Source organism: Lepidochelys kempii, chromosome 9 (assembly GCF_965140285.1).
Source record: "Lepidochelys kempii isolate rLepKem1 chromosome 9, rLepKem1.hap1, whole genome shotgun sequence".
Classification (NCBI taxonomy): Eukaryota; Metazoa; Chordata; order Testudines; family Cheloniidae; genus Lepidochelys; species Lepidochelys kempii.
Genome location: NC_136388.1, coordinates 54,291,038 through 54,315,651, shown reverse-complemented (window position 1 = coordinate 54,315,651; position 24,614 = coordinate 54,291,038). Strand labels below are relative to the sequence as shown.

At 42.0% G+C, this 24,614-nt stretch overlaps 1 protein-coding gene across 4 annotated transcripts in view; it reads left to right on the top strand.

Moving 5' to 3' along the window:
- Nucleotides 1-24,614, top strand: part of PAK2 (p21 (RAC1) activated kinase 2) — a 76,202-nt gene that overhangs the window by 580 nt on the left and 51,008 nt on the right. Inside the window, exon 2 of one of the 4 annotated variants that reach the window (XM_073360381.2) lies at nt 21,199-21,280. The exons of 1 other annotated variant lie outside the window; for it this stretch is intronic. The gene's annotated coding sequence lies outside the window, so the exon portion shown is untranslated. Of the gene's footprint in view, nt 1-717; nt 769-10,558; nt 10,580-21,198; nt 21,281-24,614 lie in introns of those variants that run through there. 2 more of the 4 variants (XM_073360382.2, XM_073360380.2) reach the window with 2 other exon arrangements.

Sequence of the window (24,614 nt, the reverse complement as noted above, 5' to 3'; positions counted from 1 at the left end):
CCCCCCGCCAGGCTCCCGCAATTCCCCCAGCGGCTAAACTCTGTGCGAGGGTGCACTCCTCCCTGGCGGGCGTGGCGTGTGCTGGCTGGCACGGTGGGGTGGCGGGGTGAGGGTTTTGGGACACCTGTGTGGGGTGGCGGGGTGGGGACCCGTGCGGACCTTGCGCTGTAGCGTTAAGGCTATCAGGGTTTGGCTGCAGCTCAGGGCTATGAAAAACTTTCCGTCGTATATTACAGGGTGGTTGATCTAACCCCCGCTGTAGAGGTAGCTACCATGTCGCGGGGTGAATTTACTATAGCTATGGAAAAACACCTTCCGTAGTAAAAAGACAAGGAGTACTTGTGGCACCTTAGAGACTAACCAATTTATTTGAGCATAAGCAGTAGCTCACGAAAGTTTATGCTCAAATTAATTGGTTAGTCTCTAAGGTGCCACAAGTACTCCTTTTCTTTTTGCGAATACAGACTAACAGGGCTGCTACTCTGAAACCTTACAGCTACAGGTGAGTTTGGGATGGCTGCATAATAGTACTTGCAAAAGCATACTCGCAACAACTTTGTACCACACCATCTTGTAATCACTCTAAGAACTAGCACATAAATAAGACAGAAGTAGACTTAAATGAGCCAATGTATTCATGTTATTTCACTTTAATTCTGCTTTTAAAGTTGTAATATAGTTTCTCTTCCCCCACCGCCCCCATTCTCTTCCTTTCAGACACCACTTTCTGCTTTTAGAAGTGCCTTCCTGTTCAACAAAACTTAATTGGTAATAAAATTGTCTTTCTAGAAACAAATATTGAGTTTTTTAAAATTTCTGTGTACAGTTATTTCCTTATCATGATTGATTTTGGTATGCTCACTATAGATCTTGCTGTATAATATGTAGCTTTTTTAAAAAAGACACCCATAGTTTTGTCATGCTGCATATATATGCTAAATTTAATTTGTGTAAATAGACATGAAAATTTAGGCCTGAAACGAAGTGCAACGTGTGTTTCTCCCTATCCTGTTTGTCTTTAATTCTCATAGATAGTATGATAGAAGCACATTTTTGTGGGGTTGATTTTTTCTGGGGCTGCTCTCTCAAACTTAAAGGTCATCTATGCTTTGGGAGATGGGTGGTACACATTTGTCCTCTTTTTGTGTAATTTTAACAAGTTTTACAAAAAAGAATTAACAGAATTCTTAGTAAAGTTTTGCCCAGACTTAGTTTTTGTAAGTACTTTTCCAACAGAAATATTTCTGGTAAAGAGCTGTGTTCTACTGGATTTCTTTTTCTGTAACATTCTCCTGTAGTGTAAACAACCCAAATATTGCGGCATTCCATTAGTGTGGTTTTTTTGTTGGAGAATTCCTTGGTGGATCAGCACCCCATGTTTATTTATGTTTTGTCTCAATGTAGTTGCCCTGTCTCTTCTTTTGTTATGTCGATGTCACTTTCTGTCTTCTGGCTGGTTTTCTTCTTCTCTTTAATTTCCTATTTTTTTAGTTTTTTTTTCTTTCTGCTCCCCCCCAGCCCTGCACAGGAGAAGGCTATAGAGGGTAAGGCCAGAAGGTCATTAAATTATGTAGTTTTACAGGCCACTAAATTTCAGCCAGATACCCCTGTGTTGAGCCCAGCTAGATAAATAAAGCACTTAGTCCTTAGGAGACTAAACTAGTGTTTGCCGCAGGCAGAGAACAGGAGAGACAGGTGCCACCAAAGTCCTTGCAATGGCAGGAAACTGATTAGGTGAGATGTACCTTGATGATCCCAGCAGGCACTCTGTATCCCATACTGAGGAGGAAGGCGAAAATCCCTCAGAGTCCCTGCAAATCTGACTTGGGGGGAAATTCCTCCTTACCTGTATCTGGAGATCAGACACTTATCTTGTGATCAAGACATACCAGCCACATGTCTAAGACAGAAAATTTGGGTGCAGATATGAGAGGGAGTCTCTCTCTAACTGGGTCTCTAATTTACCCCACTGAGAGGGCTACTTTTAGTCCAGTACTTATCCTCTCCTGTCCTGTTTTTTCTTCTTTCGCTTCTCCCAAATTCTTTTTGGGTTGGAATTTCAACTCCTAAAGTGTTGGCTGAGAGCTGGTCTGAGCTTCCAGTGCCAGTATACTCTTGCTGCAGATTAGCAGATCATTAATTGAGGTGTCTCTGCTGTCGCCACAATGAAGATAAATAGTGGTTTTCAAAACAAGTCTCCTAGCTGTGTTTAAAGGGCTTATTTAAAAACAAAACAAAAACAAATGGTTTATTTTGATGCCATCCTTAAACTACATCAGTATCAAAGGGTCTGGCCCTAAGTTCCTTCTAAGATGCGCAGCAGTCTATCAAGGGCTGTGCAGGTGCACAGCCTGGGAGAGGCGCTCCCATGGCTGGGGAGAGGTGCTTCTGCCCCAGTCCCAGAGCTGCTTTGGCGAGAGAGGGCTGGGGGGAGATCTCTCTCCCTGCTGCAGCCCCAGGGAAGCCTGAACCCCAAACCCCTCATCCCCAGCCCCACCCCAGAGCCTGCACCCCCAGCCAGAGCTTTCACCCCCCGCACCCTGACCTTCTGTCCTAGCCCTGAGACCCCTCCCACACCCCTAGCCAGGCCCTCACACCCAGCACCCCAGCCCTCTGCCCCCTCCAGCACTCTGAACCTTTTAGCCCCACCCTTGCCACACATCACCTCGATATTGGTGCACATAACAAAATTCATTCCACACATGGAAGGATGCAAAAAATTAGAGGGAACATTGGTCTGGCCTAGTAGTGGCAAGAGTGAAGATGCTAATGCTGGAGTCTTGGGCTGGGACCCAAGCAGCGCTTTGTAAACTTGTGTCTTGCCAAAATATACAGGTCGGGAGAAAAGGAAGGAGGATAGCAGAGGCTTGGAAGTGGAAGGAGCTGAGTTAGATGGGGAAAGTATCTGGATACTAAAAACATTTTGCTGAGGATCCCCTCAGTCATTAACAACACTGACATACCTGGCGGGCTGTGGAAGTCCTATTTAAGTACTTTAAACTTAAGCATTTAAAGCAGGGGTGGGCAAACTTTTTGGCCCAAGGACCACATCTGGGTATGGAAATTGTATGGTGGGCCATGAATGCTCATGAAATTGGGGGTTGGGGTGCGGGAGGGGGTGAGGGCTCCAGCTGGGGGGGTGCAGGCTCTGGGGTGGGGCCAGAAATGAGGAGTTCAGGGTGTGGGAGGGAGCTCCAGGCTGGGTCAGGGGGTGGGGTGTGGGGCGGGGGGGGGAGAGCTCCAGCTGAGGGGGGTGCAGGCTCTGGGGTGGGGCTGGGTATGAGGGGTTGGAGGTGCAGGAGGGTGCTCCAGGCTGGGACTGATGGGTTTGGAGGACAAGAGGGGGTAGGGGTGCAGTCTCCAGGTGGTGCATACCTCAAGCAGCTCCTAGAAATAGTGGCATGTCCTCTCTCTAGCTCCTATGCGGAGGCATGGCCAGGTGGCTCTGTGTGCTCCCCCTCCACAGCCAATGGGAGCTGCAGGGGAGGTGCTTAGGGTAGGGGCAGCTTGCAGTATCCCCTGGCTGCCCCTATGTGTAGGAACTGGAGGGTAGACATGTCGCAGCCTCTGGGAGCTGCGTGGAGCCATGGCATGTGCAGAGCGGGCAAGCCCCCTCACCCTGCCTCTTGGCTGGAATGCTGGAATGGGGCAAGCCCTGGACCCTGCTCCCTGGCGCGAGCTCGGGACCAGATTAAAATATCTGAAGGGCCAGATGTGGCCTCCGGGCCATAGTTTGCCCACCCTGATTTAAATTAATCTGAAACAGTTTTCACCAGTGACATTTTATAAAATGATTTAAATGTTTTGAGCAATAGTGGTTGAGCAGGTATATGATTTATAGTTTATAATTTGTAGGCTTGAAACTGACTTTATCCAATCAGATGATATCCCTCCTTCCAAGCTATTTTATAACTCCTCAAGGTATAAAATCAAATAGCTAAAGGTATTTGTGACTTCTACAGGGATGAAACAAATTATAAATGTAACTTTAATGATGTATATTGTTGGCAGTTCAAGCAGAGTAGAACCAGTTTTTCAGACAGGTGGTTGTAAAGCTTTCCAGATCATTAGAGAAACTTAAGTACAATGATCAGTTTCACTGCTCTTTTTTCTCTTTATGAAAGCAGAAAACCAGTTGGAGCAGTGAGAAGGTTCAAAAAGAATACTACCTTGCTATATATTCCTTTGAACCTCTCATGTTAACTAGGTAGTATTTTCTTGGAAATATTGTAAGGGACTCTCAAACACAAGTCTGCAATTGTCAAGCAGAGCTTGGAAAATATTACCATGCCATAAATAAGAATTATGCATAAATTACAATTGAACATCACTAGAGCAAGCATTGCAGTCAGACCAAGGATTCTTGAGATGCTTTTCTGTTTAGGGGTGGGGTTCTTTGTATCACTGTAATGTAGGATTAAAAGAAACTATGCTTAATATTTGCATTATGCATTTTGATGAAAGTATGAAGTGTTAAATGTTTTGGCATTAAAATGTTCAGATCGTGAACTAGCAGTTTTGGGGCTTGGATCGTTGTGTTGTAAGTGGAAGGAGCTAGCCTTGTACTTCAAAGCTTTACATTGAACAAGATTGAAATCTTCAAGCAAGATTTCATAGAAAGTCAGTTATGTTAGCTTAATTGGGTATTGGTCTACATTTTACTGCCTGTTATCAAGTTCGCTGGTCTAGAGGGTAGAGCTTGGTACTTGGAGTTTGGAGACATGGGTTTTGTTCTCAGCTCTGCATCCTAAGACAAGTTGCTGCTTCTTTTCTGTTTTCCCAGGTACAGTATGGGGGGAGGATCAGGCCTTTGAAATTTCACACCTGCTTGCCAGAGTTAGCTATGAAGGTGGGGCCCTCAGCAAAGTCCAAGGGCAGTGGGGCCCTCTTTATCATTCCCAGCTAAGGGAGAGGTTACTGGGTCTTTTTCCTGAAGCCTGATTGTGGATGTCATATTTTGTATTAGCTTCTGGCAAGTAGTTATCAGATAAATGTGAAACTGCTCTCGCTGAGGAAGAAGCTTCCTGTCTCATCACGACCTCCAGAGCATCCTGGCTGTTGCATGTGGGTTTCTGCTTCTATACCCTTCCCATAGGGGCTCTTTGGGTGAAGGGGGAGGGGTAAAGTCTTCACCACTCCTTCCCCAATCAACCCTCTTCTTGGTTCCTCTTCCACTATGACTAGCTGCAATGCTTGCGTTCTCAAAAAGTAGTAATATATGATTGACAGTTTTACAGCTGCCCACTGGGTTCTGAATAACTGCAATAAATCTGACCAAAAATGTTTTAAATTTCACTCTGCTGCAGCTTGGATAAGCCATGGCCAGCAGCAGTACTGGAGTTGGCTGTCTGCAGATTCATGAAAACAGTACATGAGTTTTGGCTCTTTCAGAGGTCATTTCTTCAGCTATTAGGGCTAGAAATTTATTTTTTAAATTAAAAATTTCTGCAGAAATTGCTGGTTAGGTCTCATTTTAACTTGACAGTTCAGGCTATCTGCTCACGCAAAGCAAGCAGATTTTTGCAGCTCTCGGGTTAATGATACTTAACCATCTTTTTAAAGCACTTTGGAGTTTGTGAATGAAAAGCGTTATGTCAAGTACTAGTTATGTAATAGTGTTTAGAACCATTTTAACGATCTTGCCTTGTTTATCTCTGGAGAGAGATTTTTGTATAGTTCTCAAAAGCAAAAGATCCCCACTAGGTGCTTTACGTTTACAGAACAACTAGAAAGACAGGCCCTTTTCAAAAATATCGAAGTCTAACTTCAGAGATGGCAAGATAGGTTGACAAATAGGGAAGAAAAATGACATGGCCACAGCTGGATACTGAGTTTAATCAGGAGCATATCTAGATGCTCAGTTTTTAAAGAATGATTGACTCAGTATTTGTGAGCATCATTACAGATGTATGCCTTAAAAAATGGATTTGAATGAAGAGAGGTTAATAGCTTGGCAGTCCTCTATTATTGTTCCTTGTCATAACATTTCAATACTGTTTAGGGCATGCTTGTCCTAGATATATTGGTAGGCTAGGTAAAATGTTGAATGGGAGCTGGACATCCATTCCAGAAGATTCTTGATTGCCTCTGCTTGACTTTGTATACAAAAACTGCCAACTCAGATTTGCCCAAGGTTGCTTGCTTCACTTGAAGTTGATTACTTGTTACTGAAATTTTATTCTTGTTCCGGAAAATTAGCTGTTACCTGTTGCCATCAAACAGCTGCGGTATTTGAATCTTGCATCAGAGTAATTCTGTCTCTGAGCTAATGAAGGTGGTAGTTTTCTTTCCCTGCATACACAGTTGTGGTAAGATACATTTCATAGAATCATAGAATATCAGGGTTGGAAGGGACCTCAGGAGGTCATCTAGTCCAACCCCCTGCTCAAAGCAGGACCAATCCCCAATTTTTGCCCCAGATCCCTAAATGGCCCCCTCAAGGATTGAATTTACTCCAACCTTCTACTTTTGTAGCTTTTTAATATCTCAATTTAATCCAGGTACAGGGGTTGGGAATCATCTGGTGTATTAGAATGTAGAATGATAGTTTTCATCAAATCTTAATTATGAATTATGACAGTTAACAAAAATATTCTTGAGTTTTATGGAAGGCAGTGTGACCCACTGGAATAGTACTCAGGAATCCTGGCTCTACCACTGATCTGCTGAATGACATTAGGCATTTCTCTGCCTCTTGTTTCACTTCTCACTGTAGTCTTGTCTTTGTGATTGTAAGCTTTTGGGGCATGGACATTACTGTGTGTTTGTACGGTGCCTCGCACAGTGAACTCCTGTTTTGGTTATAGTGGCTCTATGTGTTACAGTATCATCATTTGTATTATGCTAATTCTTCCATTGGTCACAAAATTGAATAAAAGAGCAGTGGTTAAACACTCTCCCACAAGTTGAAGAGTTGTTCCCCTCTGGAAAGAGAATAGTGTAAATTGAAAGTGTTTACATCTTTGCAACAAGTCTGAAAATTTAAGTTAAGCTTTCCTATTTGGTGTATAGGGTGTTCCAGCTACTAATTTGAGATTCGATTTTTTGATTGGAGTTACGGTTTTAGTTGTGACTTATGAGCTGACAATTGATTAAAAACAGTATCATGTTAACATTCTACAGTTATTTATCGTAAGGTTTTCCATAGCTTCCATCTCTGTAGTATCTAAATAGTAACAAGCAGATGCAGGAGTATTTTATATTTAATTGCATGGTCAATTGAGAATTTTAGAGGTAAAGTTTCAGTGTGTCACATTGAAGAATTATGGCTGAAAGTAGGCAACCAGTAAGTAGTTATGATAGGTTTAAATATAACTTAAAAAGTGATATATTCTTTTCATAGTAAGGTTTGGCATAATATGCACCCTCTTCCTTTTGTACTGAACATTAGTTTGAACAAGAATGAATTCAGCTGGCAGATACTCTAGTGCAGGAGATGTGACTGGGCTAACAAGGCCTTTATTATGCAGCTTCTGACTGCGTCTCTGAAAATTTCTCCTTCCTGTTAAGTTGAAGGTAGTTACTTCACCTCTGACTCATCACAGACCCACAAAAGTTCACAACTATCAGCATAAGCACATGCTTTCAGAACTTCTTTAATGTGATTCAGCCTTTTGGTCCAATATATCATGATTTATTTCATAAATTTATTTGAGGGACACCTCATAAGTATTTTCTACCTTAGGGCAGATTAGTCCCTTCCCTGCAGTCTCCTGCTTCCTAAAAACCCAAATAATTTTTTCAAAAGGCAACACATTTAGAGTGACACTGAAAAGGGGATGTTTCTGGAATGGTGCATTCAACTCCCCCAGACCCAATTGTTTTGTCCTCAAAAATACTATTCTTATGATGTGTTATGGGAGCTGATGAGTCTCAGAACTTATAGAAAGGGCTCTCTGCTTGTCCTGGTGCCGATGCCTGTTGCAGAATTCCCAGTTGAAATGTCATCCTCTATTAGGGATGCACTATGAGGAATTGCCAGATGGTATTCTACTTACTTGAGGTCAGAGTTCTTGAAATGCTGAGGGTAGCATCTCTGGTGGTCTTGCACTTCGGTGGTGCCATATGGTACAAGAGAGATTTTCTGACAAGGATCCTGATGTCAGCTCCAGCTGGAACCCAGTGAGGTTGGATTTCCTGGATCTTAAGGGTCCTGAAAAGCATAGGCCTCCTCTGATTTGGCCTGGCAACCTCAGTTGTCAGCATTGGGGTGCCAGTTGGGTATGTCTGGATAAAGCACCAGGAGTCAACACCCTTTGAAGGTTTGGAAGGAGTGGATGTCATTGCACTCAGAACAGTCATCAGTGCAGAACCCCAACTACTACTCTGTAGGATCTGTTGGATTATAGGTTTAGGCAAGATTTTCTTCAGAGCAGCCTTCCCTTAACACTTTGTGGATGAGCCCTTGATCCAGTGGGAGATGGATCTGAGTTCGTGCTGTGGACTTCTCCAAACTGAAAAAAGCAGGTTTCTTGCCATTCTCCTGCAGTTCTACATCTAGTTTGGGCCCATGAATATCATTTGGGCTTCAGTTTTCAGTTTGTACAGCTGTCAGACTTTTTTCCATCTGGGTACTGTGCACCTTTGGACTTTTGGCCTTATGGTACTCCCGCTCCTGTGTCAGTAGTCTCTGTAGGCTTGTCCACACGAACAGTTAAACTGTGGTGAACTGAGGTGTGACTCTGCCCCACTCTAGCCTGCAGCCGGTTACCTGTCTGTATACACCCTGCTGACATGTTAAGTTTGTTAATGCACTTTGATCTAGTCCCATTTCAAAAGAATGTCTAGTTCAAAGTGCTCTAACCGACGTAGTCTCCTCTTTCTAGGAAGTCTCCAAGAAGAGGTGAGGGCTGCTGTGGGCATTCCTTTACCTCTTCTTCCGGAGTTCCGTAGAGTTAGATTTTGTCAGCACTGGGTATTTTAGCCCTTAGTAGCCAGCTACTAGTATATCCGCACTAATACAGTCCTGTAAACTGTCAAAGGCACAGTTTGCAGGGGTGGAGCTTACCCATGTTTGAACTTGTAGTAAGCTCCACTTGTGAAAATACTTCCTCTCCCTAGGCAAAGTTACAGGCAGTACCTCAGGCTCATAGTGGATGGTGACCACTATCGGTACAAGGTACTACTTTAGGGTATGTCTTCACTGCACAGATAACCTGGTGATTGGCACCTAGGTTAGCCTAGCATGGGTACAAGCATCCCCATGGCAAAGCCCCACCTGTGTTACTGTGGTCGTCACTGTTTCTGCATGTTCGTGTGTGTTAGGGGCATGTCCCATGGTTCTTTGTGCTGAAGCACCCTGTCAATTGCTGGAGAATGTTTGTTCTTTGGCGGGGAATTGTGGGAAGGGCATTGGAGGACTCTGATTAGTCAAATGATTTAGCCTGTAGCCTGCATCCTTACAGCAAAGTGGGCAGGTTCCAGCCCATGTTAGAGCAGAGCTTAGATTCTGTACCCTCCCAACCCAACTCAATGCTAAACTGAGTAAGCTAGCCTGGACATAAAGTACCTCCAAACATGGGACAGAGGTTTTACTTTGTGGACAATGGGGGGTTGGGCTAAAACCTGGGTAAGAGCCTAGGTTAACTGTGCAGTGAAGATATACCCTTGCTCTTTGGGTTGCAAGCAGCCTGAGTGTAATTTAGTATGTGCTTGGTGGTCACAGACAGCTCTTCTGCATCAAGGGGTTGTGTATGTTGTATCTATATCTGAGTCAATGGCTAATAACATCCTTATCTCAGTGAGGTAAATCACACCCTTTGTGTACCTAAGTCAGTCCAAGAGAGCAAACCAATAACCCATGTTCTTGAATCTGTCCACCAGTCTCAAACCCTGCTTCAAACTCCCCCCTGCTGGTATCCACAACCAAGATAGCCACATCAGTCTGTGCAGCTTTTGTGATCATATTTGGGATGGAAATCTTTATGGCCCAGAGCATCCATCAATGTAATAACTTTAGTCTGTCTCAAATTTGGTCGTACCCACATCCATTGTTACACCCCTTTCTCTTCCCCAGTTTCATCCAAGACCCATAAGCAAATGAAGCTTTGCCAGCCTTTTTGGATTGTTCACATTGCCCAGAAGGTAGAGTAAATGACCCGTTAGAGTATTTTTACCTGTATCTATATGTCCTGTTAACACTATCCCCACACAGGTTCTAACCTTCACTGTGGTTCCCCTGTATTCCACTGAAACACTAGCTTGCCTGCTTCAGGACAAGTTCCCAGATACAGTCCAGGCAGTGGGTTGCATCCTATCCAGCTTCTGGGCAGAGGCCCAGTGGGAATTTATGTGAATGCTTCAAGTCCTAATGTTGGGTTATAACCTGGCTAGGTGAGTAGTTCTGTCCCTGTGTCTGAACTGTGAATAAGACTAAATGGAAATGAAACTCTGGGTGACTTTTTTTTTTTAAATGGGGTGGGGGCAGGGAACTTATTTAGCCTACTGTCACTTCATTTGTTCTTTTACTTTTCTGTCAGACTGGATCATAGTGATCATCCCCCCCTGAAGTAGGAGAGATGGACAGCACTCCCTCCAGGGCTAGCCAGAGGGAGCTAGAAAACTTCCTCTCCTCACCTGAGTTGAGCATACTGCCTCTAGTATTTCCTACCTCTGAAAGCTAAGTAACTCTAGATTACCAGACTAGCTGGTGTGACTTAAAACACTGTAATTTCAAATATTTTATTGGTTTCAGAGTAACAGCCGTGTTAGTCTGTATTCGCAAAAAGAAAAGGAGTACTTGTGGCACCTTAGAGACTAACCAGTTTATTTGAGCATGAGCTTTCGTGAGCTACAGCTCACTTCATCGGATGCATACTGTGGAAACCCACGGTATGCATCCGATGAAGTGAGCTGTAGCTCACGAAAGCTCATGCTCAAATAAATTGGTTAGTCTCTAAGGTGCCACAAGTACTCCTTTTCTTTTTATTTTATTGGTTGTAATTATATACTAGCATTCATTATGTTCAGAGCTTGAAAAATCTACCTAATATCTACTAAACTGATGAGTAAGCCTACTTGCCAGGGTGATTGATATGCTTGCCATCATGCCCTCTTCAGACACACCCCAAAGGCTTGAGTACTTTAGTGGAGACTTACTAGCAGCAGGGAGAAGCTACTGATGGAAAGGAAGACAACCACAAGTGAAGTGCGGAGGCAGTGCTCAAGGCCCTGCTGGTTCCTCGCTCAGTGCTGAGAAAGAGGAGGGTACTGTGTTTTTTGAGAATGCTGAGAATGAGAATGCTGTCCCTGGTCTCTGCTTGGAACTTTTTCTTTTTAAATTTTTTTGTATCAGCCTCTAGCTTGTGGGTGTTTGTACTTGAAGTAACATCCTTCTCTAGCTAATGGGAGAAAGAGTTTTGTTTCTTGGTGACTCTCTCAGGAGGTCTGGCAAAGCAGAGGATTGAACCCAGTGTCTTGAATATCCAAGTACAGTGTTTACTGCCTTAACAAACAAGACCATCCTTCTGACGTTTTGTTGCTTTGGATCTGCAGTGCACCTTGGTAGGGGAATAAATGTGGGTAGTGTTTATGCATTTCTTGGTAATCTAATGCAATAAACTGTTAAACCTCTGGGTAGACAAAAATGCATTTAAAATGCTCTAATCTGGATTTAGAAGGTAGCTCCTTCTTGCCTCATTTACTGGTCACTTTTCTGTGATACACTGAAGGCGTGGTGCTGACTAGTTGTGGAGGGACCTTCAGACCCTGGGTGGGTTACACCAACACAGCCTTTGTGGTGAGAAATTTGGGATGTGGAATTCTAGGGGAAAAGAGAAATCCTAGAGGATATTCTTCTCTCACTAAAGAGCAATCTATTGACTAAAGCGGTAAAATCCCAGGTTCCTTAAGGGAATGGATTAAACTGATTTATGAGGAAATCTATCTAAGTAGAACCACTATCTCCAGCTATTGATATTGAAGTGATAGGCTACAATTTTGAAACTGGTGTGCTTAAAGTTAGGAAGTTAAGCATATTTAGGCACCAACATTAAGTGGCTTGATTTCCAGAGCTGCTCACCACCTGCAGCTTCCATTAAATTAATTTGGATGTGTCACTTGGCACATCTGAAAATCAGAGCCATTTTATTTAGGTTTCTTAATGTGCTTTTAGGTGCCTAATTTTAAGCACCCCAATTTGAGAATTTCAGCCATAGTCATTTACTAGGAGGAGAGGGTCATTTCAGTACAGGTCCATTTCATATTGAATAGATGTAAACTTTTGTTGTTCTAATCACTTTTTTTAGCCAGTTTCAGCTCAATGTTTCTGAATTGTTGAGTTGGAAATATTATTTCAGCCAGCAGATCAAACATAAAATAAACAAACTGGTATTAACTGTTGTAATTCATTTCAACAAAATATTACTACATTTTTCCATGATACTCCTTTACATAGGAAATAAGTACATGTTTATACTAAATGATTCATTACTTTGAGAGAGGCCCACTTTTTTAATGTGTGAAATAGCATTGAGTGTTTGGTACTCATAGTAACAAAAACAGGTTATCCTAAATTTCTACCATAATACCTAGCTTCTAAAATCAAAATACTGAGTATGGAAATGCAGTCAGTAAAAGTGTTTTGTGTGCTTGTCCCCTCTTCTCCATGCCAAGATATAATTCAGGTGCAAGATTCTCAACAATTTATCAGACTACACAGCACTGAGTTACAATTGGTTCCTGACATAGTTTTCATAGATTAATAGATTCCAAGGCCAGAAGGGACCATTGTGTTTATCTAGTCTGAACTCTTATATAACACAGACTATAGAGTGTCCCCAAAATAATTCCTAGAGCAGATCTTTTGGAAAAACGTCCAGTCTTGATTTAAAAATTGCCAGTGATGTCATGACCCCTGGTAAATTGTTCTGATGGTTAATTACCCTTACTGTTAAAAATTTACACCTTATTTGCAATCTGAATTTGTCTATCTTAACTTCCTGCCATTGGATTGTGGAGTGTGTTGATTCATGTGTCCAAGCTTACTTTAGAGGGCCAGAAATAATTCTCTGTATTAAACAGAATCCTAACTAATATAATCAGGGAGTTGGTACGAGTACGTCTCCTGGTTGTCATTTATTCAATGCTGTTCAGATGCAGTTTCAGAGGGAATAGGATAGAAATTAGATATACCTGATCTGCTTCTCTTAGGAGCATATGTGCTTCTCCCCCCACCCCACCCCACCCCCCAAAAAAAAGGGGGGATAGAAAGGAACTGCCTCCTGTATGTCTTTGTCTACAGGGAGTTTTAAGACAATCTCTTCCAGAACAGTTTCTCGCTATCTATTCACAGAATCTATAGTTCTTTTTATAGCAAATGAGGCAACTCTAATAGGAGTGGAGAAGGGATGGCAAGACCTTAGCTAACATCAAAATGCTAATTAACGTTAGGTAATACTACAGTATTATTAATGCAATTGTACTGAAAATTAAAGGTGATTTAACTTCGTCTCCCTGGAAGTATATATTAAACAGTTTTATGTTGTAGGCCAGGATTCAGACTTGTAAAACAGCTTTGGAGACAGGATAAGTAATCTACATCACCGTTTTAACAACAACCCCAAATTGTCCTACAACTGTGTGTGTGTGTGTGTGTATAGGATGTAGGCTGTGTACAGAGTTAAGGGGTTGAATGTATCTCTGGAAATGGTAATTCAAATTTGTTCCCAAATTAACATGTCTGGTTTATTAGTCCTTGTTCTGTCTCAAAATCATCATACTATTTGACATAAATCAGCATGTTTGTCAGTTTCTGTTCCATAGAGACTTGTGATTGGAATCGCATAGTCAGGATTGAGGTCTATAGGGTGGAGGCTTGTGCTGGCATTTGTTTTAGCTGCTGTGTCAAGGCAATGCTACTAACGTCTCTCTTTCATGAATGCTAATTCTTTCACATGTTTAGATTCTTCCCCATCTTATATGTGTGGTTTGAGGAGGGTTGGAGGTCCTCATTGTCTTGGTAGCACTGAGGGTTTATCCCTGAACTCTCCAGACCCCAGGGGTTATCCCTTTGCCCAGCAGGTGGAAACAGAAGATAAAAATCTTTGAGTAGTCTTCTATAAATCTTTACTGTTTCGTTTCTGTTGCAAATAGGTCAGGGAATCTGGGTCTGTCATACTCTTTCGAATTGACCTGTACTTCATTCTTAATATTCTACCTTTAAAGGGTCCATTCTACCCCTGCTTCAGAATCCTGTGTGTATCTTGCTCTCAAAGATTTATCATAGCTTCCATCCCTCTGGATGTGGATTAGATGGGGGCTCTAATCACAACATGCAGTTTGTGGTTAGAATAAACCCCAAGACTTGTCTTGTGTATGACACAGCCAGGCTCATGCTTGGTAAACTCTTAGACTACTGATGCTAAAGGAGAAATCTGTGAGACATCCAGTATAGTCACGCCGTCACTAGATGCAATTATGGAACCTACCAGAGCACTCGGAACCACAGTTTTTATGTTTTGGTCTAATTTTTAAGATAATTTCTCAAGGAAAGCAAGAAAAGAAACATAAATTGAAAGGAAGAAGAATGAGAGAGAGAAACCAAGAAAAGAAACTTTAACTTTCTCTATATCCATTTAAAGCTAGTCTTATTTCTCTGGAATAACAAGTTATCTACTGACATTGAAGTGTGCTCTATCAGGATTCTCAGTCCTTCACTACTCTTGATATTCAGTCCTGTCTGGACACATTTTCTAGAATCTATTACTGGCATATTTACTTTGTCCAGGGTGGATTTGGTTTAAATGAAATTGATTTAATATGAAATCATGATTTAAATCACTAGTCAGGAAGACTCGATTTAATCATGGATTTCTACATAAAAGTGCATTCTTGTCAGTTGTTATAACCTTAATACATATTCTTCACAACTCAGAGCTAGATGTCGGTTTAATTTTTAGAAGGTACACACTATACATTCTTTAAAAAAAGAAAAGAAGTACTAGTGGCAGCTTAGAGACTAACCAATTTGAGCATAAGCTTTAGTGAGCCACAGTACACTCATGAAGTGAGCTGTAGCTCACGAAAGCTTATGCTCAAATAAATTGGTTAGTCTCTAAGCTGCCACTAGTACTCCTTTTCTTTTTGCGAATACAGACTGACAGGACTGTTACTCTGAAACCTACATTTTTTTAAGTGATTTATTTACAGCTATATCAGAAAATGAATGATTGTTTGGTTATTTCATTTACCAAAGGTAATTGAAGCAGATATTTATGAAGTCATTGGGAGGTGAACTATCTCCAAGTCAACAGTTTAATCATAAATATTTGGAGGATTTTCTTGCCATGCAACATCACCAGACAGACATTTAAATTGTTTTATTTAATTAACACAACATTATAGATTCTGGATTTTTTTCTTCAACAACAAACACACAATATTTTAAGAAAACAAGCATATGAATTTTTGAATTTAAACATTCAGGTTTTTTAAAATCAGGGTTTTTTTTTGTTAAAACTGTTTTCAACTAAAATAGTTAAATGAAATATTTAAAAAAACCCACAAAAATTAAATGGACTATGTCAGCCAGGTCAACATGAGAAACTTAAAATACTGGCTTCTGTAGCTAACTCAGTCATCTTCACCTTCATTTTCCTGTTAGTTCATAATCTAGAAAAGAAAAACAAGCTTTCCTGCTTTTTCAGGTCCCAAACGATTTCTCAATTTAGAATTAATTAGTCCAAGGGTAGAAAATATTCTTTCTACACTGGCAGAAGAAGCTACTGCTATTAAAAGTGAGACTATCACTTCAACAGTCTCTGAATCCAAGTGCTTAAGTGACTTTCACCAGTTCACTGGTGTGACTTTCTTTAAAACATCATCAGCAAACATGTATTTCTTGAATGGTTCACCCTTAGCTCTGAAGTTCATTATAGTTGACATTATGGAGGGATGATTGCTGGATGTCCATGTCATAGCCAACTCCTCTTCTTCAGCAGTTAAGGTTTGACCCTGGTACCGAGTATTGAGAGTATTTGCAAGAAAATGAGCTGGAGATAGTGCTTGTCCCATTTGTTTTTTTAATGCTTGTAATTTAACTCTGTCATTGCATATTTCTCGTTTTAAGATCTCTCAGTTCCTTCCAAATTTCAACAGCGTCAGCAATAAAACAGCGATTTCCCTGCATTTTGTTCAAGGCTTCAGAAATAGGCTTCAGGGTACTCAGCCTATTTCTCTTACGTCCAATGTTGAGAACTTTGGCTGTGACTGTGCCATCTATTTTTTTCACGATTTTGTTCACAAACTGTCATCAGATTAGGCTAGTTCTTGATATAGTGCTCAGAACAGTCCACTACTGAGTTCCATAGCACGTCTTGTGGGAGAATTAGCTTGGTTCCTCGCACTTTTTTCAGAGCAGCTGCTGCAAAGTGGGTGTTACGGAAGTATTTTGCAATTTTGGCCCGAGTTCCACATCTGGGTGGGGAGGGGGCAGGGGCTGGGGCAGGGGGTTGGGAAGTAAGGGGGTGCAGTGTGTTGGAGGGGGCTCAGGGCAGGGGGTTGGGGTGCAGGAGGGGGCTCAGGGCAGGGGGTTGGGGTGCAGGAGGGGGCTCAGGGCAGGGGGTTGGGGTGCAGGAGGGGTGCAGCAGGCTCTCAGGGCAGGGGGTTGGGTGCAAGCGGGGTGTGGCAGGGGGCTCAGGGCAGGGGGTTGGGATGCAGGGTTCAAGAGGGGTTTGGGGTGCGGGCTCTGGCCCATCGCTGCTTATCTTGAGTGGCTCCAGGGTGGCAGCAGCATGCAGCGGGACTAAGGCAGGCTCCCTGGCTCCGCGCCGCTCCCGGAAGTGGCCGGCACGATGTCCCTGTGGCCCCTGACAGGGAGGGCAGAGGGCTCTGTGCGTTGCCCTCGCCTGTAGGCACCGCTCCCTGTAGGCGAGGGCAGTGCCCGGAGCCCTCTGCGCTCCCCACCCCCCCTCCGGGGCCACAGGGACGTGATGCCAGCCGCTTCCTGGAGCGGTGCGGGCCAGGGCAGGCAGGGAGCCTGCTGTAGCCCCGCGGTGCCATGTGGGTGGCAATCACGCAGGTTGGATCCAAAGCCCTGACAGGCCGGATCCAGCCCACGGGCCGTAGTTTGCCCATCCCTGCTCTAAACCTTTTGCACGCTGCTCAATTTCTCTTTCATACACTTTATCCAGCAATTTGCCTGCGACATCTGCTCTGTTGGGTGGACTGTATCCTGGTCTTAATGACTGAACCATGTTAATGAAGTGTGGGTTCTCAATCATACGGAAAGGAGAGTTTGTTGTATAAAAAAAAACGTGCAATTTTTTCATCAGTTACCTCTTTTTGTAATCTGCTGGTTCTTATTACAAACTTATCTATGGTTGTTTCTGGGTGATGGAGATTTTTTTTTCTTTTTGTTACAGGTGATATACTGTGGCTATGTGACATACATAATGTGACTGAAACACTATCATTGGTAGATAACTCTGAAACTATAGGAAATGATGGTGATCTTGAAGGTGGATAGTCTTCAGAATCCTGTATGTTGAGGATAGATTCTCCTAAACAAAATAAGTCAATGCAGTTATTTAGTTATTATTACCATACTGCTCATTTAGTATTACTCATTGCATTCACTGACAGTACTATTTTAAAAGTGAAATTGTAAAAGGAAGATAGTACTATAGAGTAATAGCTATATTTTTTGCTCAAATATGAGAATTCAAGAATAGTCCAGAAAGAAGACAGGCAGTCCTTAAGAAAGAAGTATGAAATAAAAAAGTCGACCAATCTGAAGATCCTGTTCAGACATGTTCCTTTCAACATCTTCATCGCAGCTTCCTCCTGAGAAGGAACACTTCTCATGATGATGTTTCATTGGGGTAACCAGGCTTTGCATTTCTTTGTTGCATGTTTGCATTTTGCATGCATGTCTGTGTTACCCACAGGTAGAGGAACTTCATTAAAATATTCCCAAACTGGGTCTTTTACGGTCTGCTCCCATTATAGGTTTTCCCTTCTAACGAGAGAATGGTATGGTAGATCTCAAATCAATGCTACACTCAAAAAGACCTCAAGACTTGTGGCATATGCTGCTCAAACAGTTTCACTTTTGTTTCTATTGCCTGTCCCTCCGTTCTCACATTTATCTCCAGACTTCGTCTCCTTGTCCAGATCCATTCCTCCCCCAACAATCTTCTATTCACTGAACTTTTTGAAGCTTTGCACTTTTAGAGAGAGGTAAGGGATTGGCTCTGTGTACGCAAATTTGCAGAGGGACAATAGGGTTGAGGTTTGTTATTTCTCACCTCTATGTATTTATTTATTTATTTATAACATTTTTGCTGTTAAGCATGTTATCTCTGGAGACACAAATCTATGGTTTGGGAACTACAAAACTAAGCACCTCTGATGGTATCTTCTAGACTGAGCACCGAGTCCCATTGGGTAGATAGAAAGATTAACCTAAATAATCTATACAGAAGCCGCTGGAACCCCATAAGATAGGGTCCCTAATCCATGAACTATTGGAACTCCTTTACAAAGCTTTTCAAAACATATATTTATATTACATGTATATATTGTTTCATACTATAGAATTAGAATTTATAATCCCTATTCCATGGTGAGATATCTTTGATCTATAATGTATCTTAATTAAAACTGTCTTTAGATTGGTTTTTTCCTCAAACATTTTATCAAAAAAATCCGATTTAAATTAAAAAAAGGATTTTTATTATTTATTTATTTATTTAAAATCACCTATTTTTATCCACCCTACTTTTGTCCCATTACAATTTAGAAGTGATTTATTGTCTCCTATCCCACCTGGGTAAACATTTGTAAGGGAATTATGGGGAACATCTCTTATTTAGAGAAGTAACTGTTGGCAGCCATGTTTTGCCTCTTCAGTGCTCCCAACCTCTGCAAGGAACATGAAATGAGATTAGGTTTTGTAATTTACAGAAGTCAGTTTGCTTGTCTTCTGGAATTTTGCTCAAGATTGGAGATGAATGTAGTTTTAGCTGTCCATCTCTATTAGAAAACATTTTTAATTAGCAGGAGTGAACAAATTTCTTAGGCCATCAAAATATCACTCTTCCCTAACCATTAGAGACCTGTGAAATTCTTGGAAGGGAAAACGTGGATTATTTTCCTTATCCTTCCCCCGTCCTTTTTTCTTTTTATGCTATATAGGATGAGCAATAGTGCTTTATACATGGAGCCAGCAGCAAAGAGAAACTTTGACTGAGGTCAGTTTTCTGCATCAAGTGATTTACAAAGATAACAATCCTAATTTCCCTTTGCAGCAGGCTCCATGTGTAAAGTGCTTTGTTTTGGCTGTTGCTAGCTGGTTTTCTGTTGCTCAGGGTGTGCCTTGTGTGCCATGCTTATCAATTTGGGAAGTATGGTACATGGCTTACAATGCATAGTGGACAAACCTTCTATAAGTACTATGGAGAAATATTAGTTCTACGTATCTGCTAAAGCTGGTATTTTATGGGCTTTATCAGTGCTGTACTGTTTAAAACAGATCAATCTCTTTTGTTCCAGCAGATAGGAATAAGTAACTCTGTTGTGTTGGGGGGTGGGTGGGTGTGTGTGTGAGAATGGAACTCATTGGAGGAAAGTCCATTTATAGAGGTGAATTTTTTTGTTCAGTATGTGATAAAACATGATCATTCTCTTCTTGTAGCATGTTTAGGGCCCTTCCAAATTCATGGCCATGAAAAACGCATCATGGACCGTGAAATCTGGTCTCCCACCATGAAATCTGGTTTTTTGTGTGCTTTTACCCTACCCTATACAGATTTCATGGGGGAGACCAGCGTTTCTCAAACTGGGGGTCCCAACCCAAAAGGGGACTGCAGGATGGTTGCAAGGTTATTTTAGTGGGGATTGCAGTATTGCCACCATTCCTTCTGTGCTGCCTTCAGAGCTGGGTGACCAGAGGGTGGTGGTTGCTGGCCAGGCGCCCAGCTCTGAAGGCAGCGCCCCAACAAGAGCAGTGCAGAAGTAAGGGTGGCAATACCATACCATGTCACCCTTACTTCTGCACTGCTCCTGTTGGGGCGCTGCCTTCAGAGCTGGGTGGCCGGAACGTGGCGGCGGCTGACTGAAGGCCCAGCGCCGAAGGCAGCAGCACAGAAGTAAGGGTGGCAATACCATACTCTGCCATCCAGAGCCCAAAGCTTCAGATCCAGGCAGGGGTCGTGTAACATGAGCCCTGATGCCCAAGTCTGAAGCCCTGGGGCTTCGGCCCCAGGTGGTGGGGCTCAGGCTTTGGCCCCGGGGTCTCAGCAAGTATAAATCAGCCCTGGCGACCCCATTAAAATTGGATCGTGACCCACTTTAGGGTCCCGACCCCCAGTTTGAGAATTGCTGGTATCGATCTTTGAGATACACAAATCAGTGCTGTTTAAGAAATAATTATTAAATATTGCAGCAAAATAAGTAGTCTAATGAAAATTGAATTTTTTGATATAACTTTGTAAGACATTGAAAGGCATGCCTGTGCCCTTGTTCTTTAGGTTTAATGTTTTTTCTGAAGCTGCTAATCTTGGATGTAGAGTAGGGCTTGAAACATTTGTTATCCAGATGCTTGTTAGCCAAATATAGATATGAATGAAGTCAGGGGGCTTCAACCTTGAGTTCTTGGGGAAACATTTTGGTGAGAACACACGCCTTCCTTCAGTCCTGAATTGCTGTGAATGGAGAGAATGTCGGAATTTCTATCAGGGGTATTGCTCCTGGACCTTGCTAGGATGTTCTAGCTGTGACATTTGCCTCTGAAATTTGAGACTTAACCTCCATCCAGCAACTAGAAGAGAGAAAAGAGTTTTTGTATCTTTGCCCTGCCTCCCCACAAAGAACCCTTCCCTGGGTTTGCTAGAGGTTGGGAAGCAGTACTTTGCTACCCTCTTTCCTGCCTCTGTATTTTTTCATCCTTCTTTCCTGAGTAGCTCTAGCACCTGTCTTTGCAGTGGCTTGTACATTTCCCAGGCATGAATAGCATCCTGAAATTCAAGGGATTTGTGAGTTTCATGACTGCACATAGGGTTTTTGATTAGGAGTGAAACTGACAAGAGATTTTTGGCAATGCTGAGCACTACCACAGGCAGTGGAACCATCTATAGACCCAGAAAGACATCCCTGTGTTGGATTGCACTCATTTCACATTTGGAAGATTATATTGGCAATTATGAGGACCAGAAACTATTTTCAATAAAAGCTTACATTTTGTATCACTTGGTAATTTAGGTCTCCTGTACACATGCTGGAAAGTTTCCTGCTGACAAGTGGCTAGGCGGATTCTTCCAGGGCTGAACTGGGACATCATGTTGTGAGTAGCTCTCAGATAGGGCTATAGCACCACAAAGCTGAGTCATGCCATTTGGATGTCAGGGACATAAACTGAGTACTGGTTTTCCCTATGGAGATTACTCTTGATTTGTTATAAATTTACCGTGTATGCCCCCCATGTACTGCCTCTGTCTATGGTTCAGTTTAGAAAACTGATGTGCGACGGTGTCCCACTAATGTGTTTAAAATTACCAACACCAACATTCTCATGCTATTAGATCCACAGGTCCTGTGTTCAGTCTCCCGCAGATGGTGCCCATACATTGTGGTGGTACACAGTGGTGGCTTGTAGGGTGGATGGGTCACTTGTATGTGAAAACATGAGCTTCTACAGCTTGGACTAAAAGACCTGATCCACTAGCTCAAGTCTAGTAGCAAACTCATAAGCAAGTTACATATTCTAGCCACTGGTGGGGAGGGGAAACGACGGGGACAGAGCCATGCTATTAGCAACTGTTACACACTTATAGTGGCTGGAGATGCTGGTCCCAAGCTTCAGAGGTCTGTCTCAACTCCCCACATGGAGTACCACTGTGTAACTGTGCTCCAGGGACCGCTAGATCTAAAAGCATGAGTCTCTATTGCCTGAGTGAAAGGAACTGGTCCATTAGCTCAGAGGTAGTAATACTCATAAACCTGCATCCATGGTCTATCCCCTAGCATAGCTACAAAGACCTGAATTTAGGGCACGTGGGGATAAATGGCTTTTTTTGGGGACAGGTTTGTTCTGTCTCTTCTCTCTCCAATCTTGTAACTCTTTCTACCATTGATTCTAATGTGCAACAGTTGTGATGTCAATGCCAGTAGCATTATAAGTAATGGAAGCCAAAAGCTTGCTTCACAGTAGAGATTGAACTACTAGATGAGGTGAATTGAAAAATACTTTCTTTTGCTTATTCATTTTTACAGTGCAAATATTTGTAATAAAAACTAATATAAAGTGAGTACTATACATGTATTCTGTATTGTAATAGAAATCAATATATTTGAAAACATAGAAAAACATCGAAAATATTTTATAAATTTCAATTGGTATTCTATTGTTTCACAGTGCGATTAATAACAATTAATTTTTTTAATTGCGTTTTTTTGAGTTAATCACGTGAGTTAACCGATTCATCAGTAGCCCTAATAAAGACACGTTGTCAGGGATGACAAGCACAGACTAGTGGTCCAAATTGCTGTGATATCACAAACAATTAGTAGTAATTTGAGTTTTCTCTACCTTTAAACTTCCAAAAAAAAAAATTCACATTTCCCTTTGGCTTGGAAGAATTCAGCTTGTGCAAATAAGGGCTTGAAAGTGTGTTGCTCCCAGCTACTGAAGTATGAGCACGTGCAAACAACCCAGATCTCTTCATTTGTTGGGATCACCGATATGCTGGTGATGTAAACACACTGCATACCTTCCTCCTCCTCCCCTCCTGTACTGGTTCTTGGGAGCCTGTAGAGAATTTAAATTGATGGACATTTCCTTTTCTTTGGTTCTCTACAGGCTCATATGGGCAGAGTTAATGGAGGAGGAGCACAACAATATGTATTTGCACCATGCACACATCTACAGTCCTAATAAATAAAGCAACCTGGCTTGTTTTTGTTTTATCTTACCCAATTTTCGTGCCCGTCTATCTTGGGTGTTAATTACTCATAAAACAAATGTGATTAATGAGTTGGCATTTGGAAGATATAGAACAAAGATATAGAGCAGATATAGATATATTCATGCTTCGTTCACTTATAATTCACTCACATTCATTAACACGCATCAACTATAAAACTGTCTTTGTGCCAAATGTGTATTTTATTTAGCAGTGTCATAAATATAAAGGGAAGGGTAACCACCTTTCTGTCTACATTGCTATTAAAATCCCTCCTGGCCAGAGGCAAAGTCCTTTTACCTGTAAAGGGTTAAGAAGCTCAGGTAACCTGGCTGGCACCTGACCCAAAATGACCAATGAGGGGACAAGATACTTGCAAATTTGGAGGTGGGGGGGGAAAGACTTTTGTCTATCCGTGTGATACTTTTGCCGGGAACAGATCAAGGATGCAAGCCCTCCAGCTCCTGTAAAGTTAGTAAGTAATCTAGCTAGAAAATGCATTAGGTTTTTCTTTGTTTTGGCTTGTGAAATTCGCTGTGCTGGAGGAAATGTGTATTCCTGTTTTTGTGTCTTTTTGTAAATTAAGGTTTTGCTTAGAGGGATTCTCTATGTTTTGAATCTGACTGCCTCAAAGATTGTCTTCCATTCTGATCTTACAGAGTTGTTTGCTTATCTTTTTTTGTTCTTCTAATAAAGTTCTGTTTTTTAAGAATCTGATTGGGGTTTTTGGGTCCTAAAAATCCAAGGCTGGTCTGAGCTTATCTTTTTTATTCTCAAGCCTCCCCAGGAAAGTGGGTGTAAGAGCTTGGGGGGGGGATATTTTGGGGAAATAGAAACTCTAAGTGGTCCTTTCCCTGATGGTTTGTTAAATCACCTTGGTGGTGGCAGTGTTTTACCTAATCCAAGGGCAAAGACTTTGTGCCTTGGGGAAGTTTTAACCTAAGCTGGTAGAAATAAGCTTAGGGGGTCTTTCATGCGGGTCCCCACATCTGTACCCTAGAGTTCAGAGTGGGGAAGGAACCCTGACAAGCAGAAATTTATAATTAGTTGTTGGTATTTGGTTTAGTTTGGTCATGGAAGAAAACAGAAGGTTTATGGTTGGGTATTGAGGCTTTTGCATATGCCATCTTTAATAGTGAAAAGCAAGATAGTCACAGAGCATATCTTTTCTAATGAAATCTGTCAGTGATTGAGAGTAGCATAGTAGGAAATGATTTTTCTCCAGATTTGAGTCTGTAGCCTTTTGGGTTTTTTGAAGAAGCTGTTCACACTATTATTTGGCTTTTTGTTGTAGCTGGATGTGTAGATTTTATGAAAGTGAGGGCCACTGTGGCAACCTACTAGGAGCTTTAAGAGCAGTTTATCTTTGCTTGTTAGTCATTACACAAAAATCATGCCTTGCTGTGTCAGCAATAAGGGTGAAGATTACTGAACAGCAGTGCTATTTGCAATACGTAGGTTGTGGGCCATCTCAATATGAAAGAGAGTGGCTTATGTCAGCCGTGGGTCACTTAGTAGAACTCTGCATGTCACTTGAAGTGCCCTTGACCTAAGATGACAGCTTTTTAGCATAATGTAAGATTTGCATCTTTACACAAAAATGGCCTAAGGGGGAAATATTTTATTTCTGGGTGTTTCTTGTCTATGGCTTTGGAGTACGTTCTACCTTATTTAGAAGGAGGTACCAAAACCTTTGCAACACTTTTAAAACGCCCC